The sequence below is a fragment of the Canis lupus genome, chromosome 9 (assembly GCF_048164855.1).
Source record: "Canis lupus baileyi chromosome 9, mCanLup2.hap1, whole genome shotgun sequence".
In the NCBI taxonomy this organism is placed as follows: domain Eukaryota; kingdom Metazoa; phylum Chordata; class Mammalia; order Carnivora; family Canidae; genus Canis; species Canis lupus.
Window position 1 is genome coordinate 48,852,001 of NC_132846.1, and position 17,076 is coordinate 48,869,076.

At 37.8% G+C, this 17,076-nt stretch overlaps 1 protein-coding gene across 4 annotated transcripts in view; it reads left to right on the top strand.

Annotated features, from left to right (window-relative positions):
- Positions 1-17,076, top strand: part of LIN52 (lin-52 DREAM MuvB core complex component) — a 111,366-nt gene that overhangs the window by 72,280 nt on the left and 22,010 nt on the right. Inside the window, exon 6 of one of the 4 annotated variants that reach the window (XR_012036899.1) lies at positions 4,499-4,753. The exons of the other annotated variants lie outside the window; for them this stretch is intronic. The gene's annotated coding sequence lies outside the window, so the exon portion shown is untranslated. The remainder of the gene's footprint in view (positions 1-4,498; positions 4,754-17,076) is intronic. 4 annotated transcript variants of the gene reach the window in all.

Below are 17,076 nucleotides of genomic sequence, written 5' to 3' on the forward strand. Positions count from 1 at the left end.
TACATCCCCCTATTAGTGTCTGCTTTGTTCTCCACTGAGGCCCCACATAAGTTCTGTGTTCTCCATATAGGATGCCAGGAAGGTACAGGAAAGGAGGGGAAAGACCAGACAACTTCTGAGTTTAGGCAATCTCTTTATTAAAGCATTAGTAATATCTTTATCTATAAAAAAATTCAGTTTGGCTGCTAGTGTTTTGCTGCTTTTACTTCTTCCATTTTGTCTCTACTTTTGTATATTTGTAAATCTACAAATCCACACAGAAAGGAAATTCTGGCATTAACTCAAGCTGCTGTATGATGTAGCCATGCAAAGGATTATTCATAGACCTAAACACTCTTCTCTCCATGAATTTATAATCTCTATAGAATGAAAGGAATTAGATCCCCCAAGGTAGATGCTGTTCTTAGCCCAGATAAAAACCTCTGATTCTTTGCTGTCAACTATACATAGTCCCACCTGCATGTGGAGGTTTTGAGATCACTGGGTAAAAATTACTTTTTATCTGAATTGTTCATAATAAAGGGAAAGAGTTTATTTTTTGTACATCTTTCTCACTTTTCTAAATTTTTTATACTTTAGACCATACTGGTTTTTACAGATCCCTTCTAGTTCATGTCTACTAAACATTAATTAACTTACTCTTAAAAAAAAATTAACTTACTCTTTACTTTCCCAAGCATTAATGGAAATACTGGATTATAACCAATCTAATACTCTCTGGACATTCTACCAGACACTTTCCTCAATGTGATTTAAGGCAGTTTATAATCACTCCTTGCGGTCTTGAGGCCAGTTTTCAATTCATGAGACTCATATATCCTGGCTAGTTTTAATTAATTTTGCAAGGAAGATGCCAGGAGAAGCACTATTAAATGCTTTCTTATAATCAGGTTCTTTCATCTATTGGGTTCTTGTCAGCCACTAATCTTGTAATTTTATCACAACAGAATCTAAAAGTTTCTCTGACATAGTTGTTCTTTACTCTTGTTCTTCAGTGCTTAGTACTACTCATGGTTTGGGAAACCTTATATTTATAGTTGTCTTATTCAGAATTGGTGTTGGGATTTCTCTTGGGGGGATTTCTCTAGACTTCTAACAGTAGTTGCTAGAATTTATTTTTTAACATTAGCATTTGGGGACCGTCTTTACTTGGTATCATTTGTATTCCATTTGTTTGGTCTTTTTGGGTGACTGTAACAGCCAGAATCCAATGAGGAATAATCTGAACAGGGAAGATTTTAAGTAAAGAAGTGTTAAATTGTTAACTAGGTGAAAGGGGTAGAAGACTCTAAAGAGTACAGGAGTAGAAGCTACAGAAAGCCACTTCTCCTGGGGCTGAAGGAAAGCGAACCACAGAGGAAGTTAGAAACTTAGATGAGGTTCCCACAAGGCTGAGATTCAGACCTCTGAAGAGAGGTCAGAGCTGCCAGCAGAACATGCTGCCCACTGCCAAAGGGTACTCTGTTGGTGAATTATAGGAAGAGCTGCCCTGTGGTGGTAAATAATGTTAGCCAGAAGGAGCCCTGCCACTGAAATGAGAACCACTGTTGGCAAGGTGAACAATGTGGGGACCCCCAATACCAACCTGCTTCTCACTGTGGAGAAAAACCATACAGTGTAAAAAGGAAGAAAAGTTCTTTCTTTCTTCTTCAGCCTGCAGTCTCCCACCAGCACCCTCTCTATTGGCAAGCTTAACATCAAGCCAGCTGACAGAAGAAAAATGTAGCCTGTTGCAGGGTCCAGCTCTAGTATCACAAAGGAGGGTAGAGAGGCAATACATGAATAATTGGCACAGTGAGTAAAAGCTTTGTGTAAAGTTCAGTCTTGCAAATTAAATAATTTCATTTTGCATCATGAATAGTTTTGTTTGGTTTTGTTTTTTAATAGATGTTTATTTTTCTCAAAGCAGGTTACACCTACAACTTTTGCAGTTGGGTGGGTAGCATTCACCGCCTTGACAGTGCCGTCTGAGTCAGTGATTGACTTAGCTATAAATGTCCCTCAAACTTCTGTTGGTTACTTTATAAAAAGGTGTTTAATAAATGTCAATAAGTTTTAACAAATATTTAAAATTAAGGAAAAATCAGATTGTAGTTAGAAGACAGAACATGAATGTGGATAGAAGATGGCTCCCCTAACCTCAGAATCCCATTGAATTCTCCTGATTTCCATCATGACTAATTCTCTCTTCTAACCATTTTCTTTTTCTTGAACTGTTATTATTCTCTTTCTTTTTTAGCCACAGTGAGCCCTCATGATCCTGACTTCATTAGTATTCACTTGTTATTTATGCTTGTCTTCCCAACTAAATTGCAAGACCCTGGCTGTTAGAAGCCATGTGGTTTATTATTTTTGAATATTACAAACTTGTGCAGGAGTACCTGGTTGCCTCAGTCGATAGAGCATGTGACTCTTGATCTCCCAGTCGTGCGTTCGAGCCCCACATTGGTATTAGAGATTTCTTTAGAAAGAAAGAGAGGAAGGGAGGGAGGGAGGGATGAAGGAGGGAGAGACAGGAAAAACCAAGACCCACCTATATGCTGTCAAAAATAAATCCATTTAAAAAAAAAAACAAACTGTGTTGTGCAAATGCTGGTTGAATAGATAGAATTTTTTTGTATTTACAGAAGAAGAAATGGAAGTATAGTCTTCAAGGCACTCAGAGAATAGATGAGTACTTACCCATTCTTTTCTCCGTTGCTGCTTTTTCAGAAGGTATACACTGTCTCTTGCCCCTTAGAAAGACTAATATTACCAATGTAAAGACAAAACCAAAACCAAGATGGGAGTGGGGATGATGACAAAACAGTTAAAATCACAGAAAAAACTGGAAGGTACCTATGTATCATGAACTATAAGTTTGGGGAAGAGAGTGCTTTCAGGTTAATGATGGTTTTATTTTTATTTTTTTTTTTTTAGGATTTATTTATTTTTGAGAGAGAACATGCGTGCATACATGGGGGGTGGGGCAGAGGGAGAGGGAGAGAAGCAGACTCTTCTCTGACTCTGGAGCTGGATGGAAGGCTCAATTCCACAACTCTGAGATCATGACCTGAGCCAAAATCAAGAATCCGATACTCAACCAACTGAGCCACCCAGGCACCATAGCTAATGATGGTTTTAATGCATACATTTGCTTTCCTTCTTTCCCAAACCCTACTAAAACAATTTTTTAAAAAAGATATAAGACCTCAAGGAGAATAAGGATAGAGGACAACAGTTACAAATTGTGGCAGCTGGCAGGTATATGAATGTAGCAGACCTAAGAAAAACAATCCTTAAAAGAGGAAGGCCAAGAACCAAGCCACTTCACATCTCACACAGTACTCCAGAAGGCTGAAGATTGGGATCAGGTGGATGGGGGAGATGGCTTAAATAAGGAAGATTCATTAAAGTCTGTTTAAGGAGGAGTCAGATATCCAGATCACCTGCTTTATTCTATCCCACAAAAGACTGGAGCTGTATTTTCTAGAGAATGTAAAACAAAATGGTTCCTCAACTGGTAGATACAGACCACCCAAGGATGAACGGTTTCTGTACTGAAAATATAGGGTATTATGTACACCCTGTGCTGACACCACCCCACCCTCCACAAATAGGCCTTTACCCTCCGATCAGGAAGTCGGAAGAGAGGAATCTGACCAGCCCAAGAAGAATAAAGGCATTGACATTGGAAGTTCTACAACTAACCAGCTTGGTCATACTGCAGTGAAGCTCATAATCACCAAGGTCAACTCCTATAACTCTCAGACTTTTCAAGCAAATTTTTTGTCCCTGTTCTTACAAATGAAAAAACAGTGAAAGATCATCAACATTTGAGAAAAGCCCTTGACAAAAAATTTTAAAAACAAAGGCAACAAATGGAAAAAATCCGGTCAGAGAAAACAGACTCTGCGAAACTACTCTATTAATAATCTCAGAAAGAGATGCCTGGGTGGCTCAGTGGTTGAGCGTCTGCCTTCTGTTCAGGTCCTGATTCTGGGTTTGGGGATCGAGTCCCACATCCAGCTCACTGTGAGGAACCCACTTCTCCCTCTGCCTATGTCTCTGCTTCTCTCTCTGTGTCTCTCATGAATAAATAAAGTCTTTAAAAAAAAAACTCAAAAAGAAGATATTGCAAATGTAATAAAAACAGGATGTAATTATAAAAAGGACTTTACAGAGAACATGAAAGAGTTCTCCATGGAAGTTAAAAATGTGACAGGAATGAAGAATACAATAAAAATAGAGTTGAAGTTAAGGAAATAGAGTAGACCAGAAAGACATGAACTAAGGGAAAAGCAAAGAAAAGAGAACCAATTTGTGAGAGCCAAAAATCTGAATAATAGGAGTTCTAGAAAGAGAAAGAGGGAAGCAGAAAGGAAATCATTAATGAAATACTTAAAGAAAACTTCCACAAATTGAAAGACTTATATTTCCAGTCTGAAAGGTCTTGATAGGTGCAACTAAAATAGATGAAAATAAAACTGCTCTAACGCACATCATTATGAATTTTCAGAGCTCTGGGGAAGAAGATAAGATCTTAGAAGCTTCCAGAGAAGAAAGACCGAAAACAAGTTTCAGACAAAAGGATAGGAATCAGAGTGTCTTCAACATTGGAGACCGGAGCAATACCTTCAGAATTTGGAGGGAAAATTATTTTCAACCTAGAATGCCAACTCAAGTGAAAAGATGAAATAAAACATTTTTGGACATGGAAGATCCAAAAATTTTGACCTCTCATGAACTCTTATGAGCTGTTGGAAGTCCTGAGGTAATAAGCCAAGAAAGAAGATGATGTAAGCTATAGAAAACAGGGGCTCCCCAAGGTGTGAGAGGGTACAAGTCCCAAGGTGATTGCTGCATACCAGGCACAGAGGACAATTAGACCATATTGGAGACTTCTTCAGGAAGATAAAATTGGTAAATTATGGGATACATCTCAGTATCTTAAGGTTTAGACAACAGGTAGTCATAGTCTGTAGTTGAATTAGAGGTAAGTACATTGAAAACCAAACAAATTAAAAACCCAAAGAAGGGGTGCCTGGCAGACTCAGTTGGTAGAGCATGCAACTCTTGATCATGGGGTTGTAAGTTTGAGCCCCACGTTAGCTGTAGAGACTATTTAAAAATGAAATCTTAAAAAAAAATGAAATCTTAAAAATATAAAATTAAAAACCCAAAGAAAACAAAAAGTATTCAAGAAAGGAAAGGTAATCATAGTTTATCACAATGGCTTAGCTATAAATAGTGTTTATATAATAATGTAGAACATGAATATCGATCTAAGTAAAATCACAATATATGAGAGAATAGGAGATGGGATACGTGCATATGTATTGTGAAGAATTTAAGTGAGGATGGAGAAAGGAGCTAAATCATCACCTTCTATATTTGGGGAAGTCCATACATAATGCCTCAAATTGAAAAATCAAGCAATAGTAATATAAGTGTGTTATTTAATCATGTAGAGACATATAGGTAATATAAAATAATCAACTAAACAAGGTCAAATGGTTACCACTGAGGAGTTAAAGGCAAACTATTGTTTTTCTTAATAAACCTCATAGAATTGATTTTTGAAAACATGTACTGATATAACTTTAAAGAAATAGCTTCATTGTTAAAAATAGGTGAAATAGGTAATTGGGGGGACAGAGAATACATCTTGTAACATATAGAATGACAAAGCTAAATAATGTTTGTAGAAAAGTAAATGGAAGCCAAAACAGAAAATGCATATACATAGGCCAAAAATAAAAAATGTCTACCTCTCTTTATGAAAAGGAAACTAAATTAAATGAATTAAAATGTGACTGCTGGGACACCTGGGTGGCTCAGTGGTTGAGCACCTGCCTTCTGCTCAGGGTGTGATCCTGGAGTCCTGGGATCAAGTTCCGCATCGGGCTCCCCACAGGGAACCTGCTTCTCCCTCTGCCTATGTCTCTGCCTCTCTCTGTGTCTCTCGTGAATAAATAAAATATTTTTTAAAAAATAAATAAAATTTAAAAAAGAATGTGATTGCTTATAGATTTTCTGCTTTTGTGTTACCAAAAAATCTGCTTGCCCAAACTTACTATAATACAAAATAAGTAATTCACAGTTTCTGGGTAGGAAGCAACTGTATTCCCACCCTGTGATGAGAACCTCAGAGCAAGACCTTAGCAATATATTGACCAGATGTGGGATCCCTGGGTGGCGCAGCGGGTTGGCGCCTGCCTTTGGCCCAGGGCGCGATCCTGGAGACCCGGGATCGAATCCCACATCGGGCCCCCGGTGCATGGAGCCTGCTTCTCCCTCTGCCTGTGTCTCTGCCTCTCTCTCTCTCTGTGACTATCATGAATAAATAAATAAATAATTAAAAAAAAATATTGACCAGATGTAATTAAGGAATTTCACTATAACCCACCTTTCCTCCTTCAGTGTAAGTGATACTTTTCTTAGTATTTAGTTCAATTGCAGTTCAGTTGGAAAAAAATTAAATTCTATGTTAAGTTGACGTCTAGTAGGTTTTGGCGGATAGAATTTTACTTTTTAACTTGGCACTCAACTGTACATTTACCACTAGGTCTGGGTGATCTCTCTGGAGAGAGTGGAATTGATGGATCCTTTTGCTGCTAGTCCCGGGTGGCCTGTCAGGAGAGCAGGTGTTACTGGGATGGTTCATGCATTCAGGAGTCATAGTGCAAATCTGATCAAGGCACGTATTCCCAAAACCACTCAGGCTAGTGTCTCTCATGGGGAAGAAGCCAACATTGGCCTCCTATGATTTTTTTTTTAAAAAAAGAAAAAGAAAGAAAGAAAAACTAATTATCAACCTACAGCAAATGTCATTCAACTGAAATCCCTGAAGGATAAAGGCGTAGGTGACAAATGTTCCTGGAGAGAGGGTTGAGCTGTCACTTGTCTTTTTAATGGATCGCCCATGTTTGGCTATAGAATCACATGCTATTTCTCCTTATTGTGTGTTTCATCTAAAGAAATACTGAATACAAAAGAATTGTACAATATCTATAAACCCCCTGGGTTTGAACAGAATCCTCGTGTCAAGGAAGATACTAGGGCATTCGTTTTATTGCTCTTAAAGTATTCAGGGGACTGCTGTCTATTGACTTAGTTGTCCCTGATACTTAACCTGTTTTTCCTTACTTTTGATTAGAGCTTTTATATTCCATTTTGTCTGCTTCAACTAACCGTAGGCATTTATCTGTGTTCTGTTCCTACAGAATTAGGAACAATGGGGAGAAGTTAGAAAGAGGTTTGTTTTGGGTTTTATTTGGAGGTTTTTTTGTTGTTGCTGCTGGTTTGGTTTGATTTGTTTGGTTTTGTTGCTACAGTATTAAGGAAGAACTTCCCAAATGTCCAGAAATTAAATGGACTCTCAAAAAGTACTAAATTCCCTCTCACTAGGAATGCTTAGGCAGAACTCTTCAACCGGCTCTGGAATGTTACTAGGTGCTGCTTAGAATTAGATGGGAGCTTAGGTTAGGTGATTTCAAATATTCTTTTCACCAAGAGAGTTAAGAGTCTATCCTTTTGGCTTTCAACAACAAAATAAACCGCTAGTCTCCATGTACAGTAGCCATAGGTGTTGAGAATGGTTCTGTGAGAGAGTAAAGCTGAGACTGGGAGATCAGTTAGGTTATCAGTAAGAATCCAGGGGCAAGATGGAGAAGACCTCAGATAAGGCGATGGAGAGGCAGAAAATGCTGTTGACATGAGTTATTTGGGCTAGAGAATCAACAAGATTTAGTCACCAGTTGAAGATGAGGGTGAAGTAAAGGACCCAGTATGATCTTCCAAGGTTTCCAAGTGAGATGATTCAGTAGGTGTGCTCCCATTGCTTAGAATGGGGATACAGACAGGCTTGAAAGGGAAAGATAAAAGTAAATAAAACCAGCATTGTCTTTAACTTCCTGTTGTGGCAATAACCATTCTGGTTGCCTTTCTTTGGATATAGATACTATTTATCAACATTTTTCTTAAAATATGACAATGAACTCTAGACTAATCCCTAAGCATTGCACTATTGTTTCCTTTGATCTGGAAACTGCTTCTACAAATGGAAACTAAAGTTTGTGTTTGTTGATGAGTACTTACCTCTCCCAGAGTTGGCTTATACCAAACACAAAAATTAACTAAAAATTCTAGGTTTTTCTGTTATCAAATCATGTGGCTCCTCCCAACTTAAAACACAGGGTTTTTTAAATTAAATATTATATTTTACATTTATCCAATAGCCCTTTCTAGCTTCATTAGTCTTCACATATTTCTGGGATCCTGTACTTCCAAGCTGTATACTTTCCTCTAATACTTGTCTATGAGGATTTCTAAAGGTTGTACCTCATTTCTCTCTCCCACAGCACCCCATGTCTTATCCTTTTCTGTGACTGCCATCTAGAGAATGCTTTGGCCCTCCCTTTCTACTTGTCCATATCTTATTCACACTTGAGGCCCGATTCAGGCTTAATGCTATGAATTTTCTCGTCCTTAGTAGTGTTCTTTCTCTTATAGTACTTGTTCTTTACCTGTATTATGGTCCTTAACATACTTTGTCTTAATGGTTGTTAATTTGTTATTTTGGTCTATTCGTTCTTAGAATATCTACTATATTATTGAAATACAGTCTTTGAAGGAGGGATCAAGTATTTATGTTATATGTTACTTGCCTTGATAACCTAATAAGCTCTTATAAAGGTAAAGGAACAAGTTATAGAACTTCCTGAAATCTTTACCAGCTTTGTGTTCATAAGGTTTTTACAGATTGCCCCAATAATTATATAATAGCTTGAAATTCCATTATATCTTTCAAATAGGACTTTCATTACACTGAAAAGCTTCTTGCTGCCCTCTTGTGAAAAGCTAGGTAATACTGCCAATTAGCCATGCTCAGAAAAGTTAAGTATAGTTGACTCTTGAACAGCACATGTTTGAACTGCCCAAGTCCACTTTTATGTGGATTTTTTACAGTATAATACTGTAAATGTGTTTTTTCTTCCTTATGATTTTGTTAATAACATTTTTTCTCTAGCTTACTTTATTGTACAAGTACTTTAATATATATAACCTACAAATTGTATATTAGTTGACACTTGTTTATGTTATCTGTTATCTGTTAAGGTTTCTGGTCAACAGTAGGCAATTAGTAAGTAAGTTTTGGGGGAATCAAAAATTACACATGGATTTTTGACTGCATGAGGGGTGACTGCAACCCCTACATTGTTCAAGGGTCAACCGTAATTTTCATCTAAATTTTACTAAGACTAGCCTTTCTCACATTATTAGGATTCTTATAACTTCTTCAGAGTCTCAAGCCAATTCATAGTTACTAATGAGCATTTCGTCCCTTTTTGTGTGTATCTAAGGTGAATATGAAATATTTATTTGATTACCTGCCAGAATTTATAGTGCTACATTTCGCCAAATTACATTTGGCCAAAGAAAAAGAAAATTAATTCTTGGTGAGGTGCACTCCATAGTATCTTATTTAACATTTTAGAAGTGGTATTGGAGTTTAAATGTTCAATTTCCTTTCTGACTAAAAACAGAAGGGATTAAATAGATACAGAGAAAGTGGGCTTTTTTAGTTTGATAAGACTTGATAATAAAAATAAAATGATGAGTGTAGTCCATACTGTAAGCTCTACTTCTCTTCTTCCTCTCCTAAAATTGAGTAATCTTCAGTCTCTTTCCTTTTCTGAAAACCCATTCTTTCTGCTACAAATCATAGGGAAGATAGTAGCATTCTGGACCTAGGCCTATTGTTAAAATCTGTATAATACACAAAAAACATCCATCATACCTAGTCATGAAAGACTGAATGCTTTCTCCCTGAGACTGGGAACAAGTCAAGGATGTCTGCTTTTAGCATTTTTATTTGATGTTTTACTAGAGATCGTAACTAGTGAAATGAGGAAAGACAAAGAAATTAAAGATCTGCAGATTGGAAAAGAAGTAAAACTGGCTTTATTCAAGATGATATGATTGTTTACATAGAAATCTAAGAAATCTACTGCCAAAAAAACTACTAAACTAGTAAGTTAAATAAAGCAAGGTTCCAGGATACAAAATCAAGATACAAAAATCTATTTTACTTCTCTATATTAGCAGTGACCAAATAGGTAAATTCATTTTTTTAAAAAATACAAATTATAACCTTAGAAACCATGTAATTCCTAGGGATAAATTTAGGAAAATTATGTATTTAGGAAAGACCTGTATACTAAAATCCACAGAGCATTGCTGAGAGAAATTAAAGATCTAAGTAAATAGAGATATATACCCTGTTTATGGATCAGGAAGCTATTTTCATGTAGACTGACCTATTTATTTAATGCAATTCCAATTGAAATCCTACCAGGCTTGGGGCACCTGGGTGGCTCAGTCAGTTGACTGTCCGACTCTTGATTTAACTCAGATCATGATCTCAGAGTCCTGGAATCAAGCCCCACATTGGGGGAGCTTTCCTGAGAAATTAAAAGTGCCAAAATAATTCAGGTATAGTCTTGTCTTTTCTTTTCTTTTCTTTTCTTTTCTCTTTTCTTTTCTTTTCTTTTCTTTTCTTTTCTTTTCTTTTCTTTTCTTTTCTTTCTGACAGAGAGAGAGAGGCAGGGACATAGGCAGAGGCAGGAGGCTCCATGCAGGATCACACCCTGAGCTGAAGGCAGATGCTCAACCTCTGAGCCTCCCAGGCATCCCAGGTATCGTCTTTTCAACAAATAATGCTAAAATACCTGGATACCATTGTATGAAGAAATTAACTTTGACCTTTACCCTCATGACATAAAAAAATAAAACACAAGACAGGTGACAGATGTAAATGTAAAACTCAAACTGTAAAACTTCTCGTAGAAAGCATACGAGAAAATCTTCACATCCTTGGGATAGCCAAAGACTTCTTAAATAACACAAGCAGTGTGAACCATAAAGCAAAACTTCATAAAATGTACTTCTTCAAAATTAAAAACTTCTATTCTTCAGAAGATACTGTTAAGTAAATGAAAAGACAAATCACAAAAAGACTGACAAATTCAAGACATCCTGGGATAATATACTTGCAATACGTGTGCACTTGGTCCTCACTCATGGATTCTGTGTTTGCAGATTCATCTCTTTGCGAAAATTAAAACCTCAAAGTCAATATTTGTGGTGCTTCAATGATCATTTGTGGACATGGACAGGGTGGCAAAAATTTTGAGTTGCCCTACCTACATGCTCCCAGCTGCTGTCAAAGTGGTACTCTGCCTTCTTGTTTTAGTTTTCATACTGTAAACAAGTATCATTTTTGTGGCCTATTTATTTAGTGCCACATATTTTGCATTTTTGTTCTTTTTGTTTGGTTTTGCAATTTAGAGTGGCCTCCAGAGCACAATGCTGAAATACCATCTAGTGTTCCTAAGTACAGGGTTGGTGTAATGGTGCCTAATAGAGAAAATAAATACATATGTGAGATAAGCTTCATCCAAGCATGAATTAGAGTGTTATTGTCTGGGAGTTTAGTGTTAATGAATCAGCAATATGTATTAAATACATTGTCTTTAAACAGAAACAAATGAGGTTTTGTGTTGACTGGTTGACTAAAAAGTTGTGACAGAGGCTCTCAGGAACCCAGCCCGGTATTTCCCAAAGGAGCAGTGGTTCAGTACTTGCTAATTCATTGTTCATGATGACATTAGAGAACATAACTACCTAGAATAATGAGAATTGACAGTACTTGATGAGAAACTTTACCCAAAATATATTTTTGAAAATGTATTTGATAATAGAAAGATGAATAATCTAAAAATGGAAGATTAATAATGGTCAAGAAGCATGTGAAAGTGTGCTCATTAGTCATCAAGGAAATTGTGCAAATTAAAAACCACAATGAGATACCACTGCATGGGGTGCCTGGGTGGCTCATTTGGTTGAGCATCTGCCTTCAGCTTGGGTCATGATCCCAGGCCCTTAGGATCAAGCCCCGCTTCTCCCTTTCCCTCTGCTTGTGCTCTCTCTCTCTCTCTGTGTCAAATAAATAAATAAAATATTTTTAAAAAAAGAGATACCACTACATGCCCATTAGGATAGCTAAAATTAAAGATGGATGATAGCAAGTACTGATGAGGATATGGAACAACTGGAACCTTATGCATTGCTAATTAAAATGGTATAGCTACTTTGGAGAAGTTTGGCAGTTTATTATATTAAACATACATTTACCATCTAGCCTTGCAACTCCACTCCTAATTTTGTACTTGAGATAAATGAAAACATGTCTGCACAAACTGTACAAAATATTCACAGGTTTTTTTATTCATAACCATAAGTCGGAAACATCCCAAAGGCCTATCAACAGGTGGACGAGTAAACATTTTATGATATATCTGTACAGTTGAACACTACTCAGCACTAAAACCCAACAAACTAGTGATACATATAATAATATGGATGAATATTAAAAATATTATGGTAAAGAGTACCTACTGTATAATTTTATTCATATGAGATTCGAGAAAAGGCAAATCCAATGTGTGGTGACAGAGGTAGATCAGTAGTTGCCTAGGACTGTGGTGATATTAGGGTTGATTCCAAAAGATATAAGGGAATGGTTTGGATTGATGTAAATATTCTATATCTTGATGAGATGGCATGTAGGCAATTTTAAACATCTCTGTAAACTCATCAAATTAAATGTATGATTAAAAATGGGTATAATTTAGGACGCTTGGGTGGCTCAGTTAAGCATTTGCCTTTGGCTCAAGTCATGATCCAGGGTTCTGAGATCAAACCCCACATCAGGCTCCCTGCTCAGCGGGGTCTGCTTCTCCCTCTACCCTGCCCTCCCATGGTCGTGCTCTGTCTCTCGTGCTTTTTCTCAAATAAATAAATATATATATATATATTTTTTTAATGGGTACAATGCAAGTTATAGCTCAAGAAAGTTAATTTTCAAAGAATGAGTTAGTTGAAATTTATTTTGGATTTTGAGGGGGGGATTTGGGGTTTTGAAGGGAAGAACTACACATTTCCTAATGGGACACATTTCATAGAACCAGTACTTGAATAAATGTACCTATTTCCTTGTTATTTTAAATGTGCTTCTTAAAAATTATAAAAATATTTTTATTAATTTTAGTAGGAAAAACTGTGGTGCATTCCATCCCAACCTGAGATATCCAAACAAATTTTATGGATAGAAAAATACATAAACTGAATGATGACAGTAAGTTAAGTAATAAGAATTTGAGGGGCACCTGGGTGGCTCAGTAGGTTACACATCTGCCTTTGACTCAGGTCTTGATTTCAGGGTTCTGTGATTGAGCCCTGCATTGGGCTCCCTGCTCAGCAAGGCATCTGCTTCCCCCCCCCCCTCTCTCTCTGCCCCTCCCCTCCACTTGTGCACTCTAGCTCTCTCTTTCTCTCTCTCAAATAAATGAATACTATCTTTAAAAAAGAAGAGAGGGGCACCTGGGTGGTTCAGTGGTTGAGCATCTACCTTTGGCTTAGGTCTTGATCCCAGGGTCCTGGGGTCAAAGCCCACATCAGGCTCCTTGCAGGGAGCCAGTTTCTCCCTCTGTTTATGTCTCTGCCTCTCTCTGTGTGCCTCTTGTGAATAAATAAGTAAAATCTTTTTTAAAAAATAGAAAAAAGAAAGTATTTGAAAGTACATAAATACAGATTGTATAACATAATGTAATGAAACGATTGTGTTTACCAAGGAAAGAAGAGAAGATTTGATAAAGGGTGGTAATGGAGATGGAGTGTGAGAGCATCATCTTTTGGAAGATGCATTTTTCTTGCACTATTTTCTTCACTAATTTTTCAGTCTTTTGGGGACTCAAATTCTCTTGCACTCAGACTGAACTTAAAGCCCTAGCAGAAACAGGAGAATAGTTTAAATCACATGGAAATAGTATAAGTGCAAAGTAATGTTATCCCATCATCCCTCTTGCTTGGCATACATACATAAAGCAGATGTTGAGTTCATTCAAATATGGGCACACAACACAAATGTGGTGGTCCATGTGATGTCTCTGTCTAGAGAACTGGTAGTATTGAATAGAATGCTCTGATTTGAAATAGCACTTTTTGGATAAATAAAATCTAAAAATAAAGAAGTAAAGGAAGGGGGATCCCTGGGTGGCGCAGCGGTTTAGCGCCTGCCTTTGGCCCAGGGCGCGATCCTGGAGACCCGGGATCGAATCCCACATCGGGCTTCCGGTGCATGGAGTCTGCTTCTCCCTCTGCCTGTATCTCTGCCTCTCTCTTTCTCTGTGTCTCTCATGAATAAATAAATAAAATCTTAAAAAAAAAAAAAAAAGAAGAAGTAAAGGAAGGAAGGAAGGACCCCTGGGTGGCTCAGCAGTTGAGCATCTGCCTTTGACTCGGGGCGTGATCCCAGTTTTAAACATGAGAAACAAGTAGAATATAACATAGTTTTTTGTTTTTTGGGGGTTTTGATTGATTGATTGATGATAGAGAGAGAGGCAGAGAGACACAGGAGGAAGGAGAAACAGGCTCCATGCCGGGAACCCAACTCGGGACTCGATCCCGGGACTCCAGGATCACGCCCTGGGCCAAAGGCAGGCACTAAACCACTGAGCCACCCAGGGATCCCAGAATATAACATAGTTTTAAAAGATAATGTCCAGGGATGCCTGGGTGGCTCAAGGTTGAGCACCTGCCTTCAGCCCAGGATGTGATCCTGGAGTCCCAGGATCAAGTCCCACATTGGGCTCCCTGCATGGAGCCTCCTTCTCCCTCTGCCTATATCTCTGCCTCTCTCTGTGTCTCTCATGAATAAATAAATAAAATTATTTTAAACATAAAAGATAACATCCCAGTTTAAGAATAATTTAAGATACTTCAGAGTTTGATCTACCAAAAATTTTGTAAAACCTTTATGGAGAAAATTGTACACTTCATTGAGGACCATTAAAGAAAACCCAAATAAATGTCACGAACTAGAAGGAAAACAAAAGCTGCTATACTGAAAAAAATTTTTTTAAGATTTTATTTATTTATTCATGAGAGACACACAGAGAGAGAGAGAGAGAGAGAGAGGCAGAGAGAGGCAGAGACACAGGCAGAGGGAGAAGCAGGCTCCATGCAGGGAGCCTGATGTGGGACTCAATCCTGGGGCCCCAGGATCACGGCCTTGAGCCAATGGCAGGCGCTAAAACTCTGAGCCACCCAGGGATCCCCATATACTAAAAACTTTTTAAGTTTATCTAAAAAGTAGTAAACAGGCATTATGTGAGTAAAGAGTGCATTTATATAGACCTGGAAATTGGAAAATGAATGTAGATCAAATATTTTCATATCTTTTTTTTCTTAAACCTTTTTTTTTTTTTTTAAGATTTTATTTATTTATTCATGAGAGACACAGAGAGGCAGACTCCTTGCAGGGAGCCTGATGCAGGATTCGATTACAGGACCCCAGGATCATGCCTGAGCCAAAGGCAGATGCTCAACCACTGAGCCACTCAGGTGCCCCAATTTTCCTAAAATTTTAATTTAAATTCCAGTTAGTTAACATACAGTGTAATGTTAATTTGTGGTATACGGTATTAGTGATTCAATACTTCTGTGACACCTCATGCTCATCACAGCACTCCTTAATCACTATCACCTATTTAGCTCATCCCCCTGGCCACTTGCCCTCTAGTAACCATCAGTTTGTTCTCTATAGTTAAGAGTCTGTTTCTTGGGTTATCTCTCTCTTTTCTCCCCCCTTGCATTGTTTTGTTTCTTAAATTCTACCCATGAGTGAAGTCATACAGTAATTATCTTTCTCTGACTTACTTCGCTTAGTGTAATACTCTTTAGCTAATACTCCACAGCCTTAAAAAATAGCAAGATTTTGGGCAGCCCGGGTGGCTCAGTGGTTTAATGCCACCTTCAGCCCAGGGCCTGATCCTGGAGACCCGGGATTGGGTCCCGCATCGGGCTCCCTGCATGGAGCCTGCTTCTCCCTCTTCCTGTGTCTCTGCCTCTCTCTCTCTCTCTGTCTCTCATGAATAAATAAAATCTTTAAAAAAAAAATAGCAAGATTTTGTTCTTTTTATGGCTGAGTAATATTCCATTGTGTAATATATACACCACATCTTCTTTATCCATTCATCAGTCAGTGCTTCCATAATTTGACTATTGTAGATAATGCTGCTATAAACATTGGTGTGCATGTATCCCTTTGAAGTAGTACGTTTGTATTCTTTAGGTAAATCTGAGTAGTGCAACTGCTGGATCGTAAGGTAGTTCTATTTTTAACTTTTTGAAGAAACTCCATACTGTTTTCCAGAGTGCCCACACCAGTTTGTATTCCCACTAACAGTGCAAGAGGGTTCTGCTTTCTCTGCATCCTCTCATATTTTAGTCATTCTGACCATTGTGAGGTGATACCAGATTGTACTTTATATTTGTATTTCCCTGATGATGGGTGATATTGAGCATCTTTTCATATGTCTGTTGGCCATCTCTGTGTCATTTTTGGAAAAACGTCTATTCATGCCCATTTTTTAATTGCATTATTTATTTTTTGGGTGTTGAGTTTTATATCACTGTAATTCTTTTTTTTCCCCCCAAAGATTTATTTATTTGTTTGAAGTGGCAGAGGGAAAGAGAAACCCAAGCCAACTCCATACTGAGTGCAGATCCCAGCATGGGACTTGATCTAACAATCCTGAGATCACCACCCAAGCCAAAACCAAGGGTTGGTGCTTAGCCAACTGTGCCACTCAGGTGCCCCTACATCACTGTAATTCTGTAATTCATCTGTTGGGAAATTTATACCTGGAGTGTTTGAAATACTGACCGGTCTGTTATCTGTGGAAAGCTTTGTCCATTTTCCTAGCCCATTTTCTATGCTTTTGTACATTGCTCTGTTACAACCAATATCAAACTATATTATAAATGACGTCTATATCTCTAGCCTGTGAACTCCATTAGATCAGGAACATGGGGAGATCATCGTAGCAGTGGCTAAGAGTACAGGCTCTGGAGTTAAGGCACCTGGGTTCTAATCCTGCCTCTATCACTTATTAGCCGTATAAACTTGAGCAAGTTATGTACCCTTCTGTGCCTCATTTATAAAACAGGAATCACAAATGATACCTATTT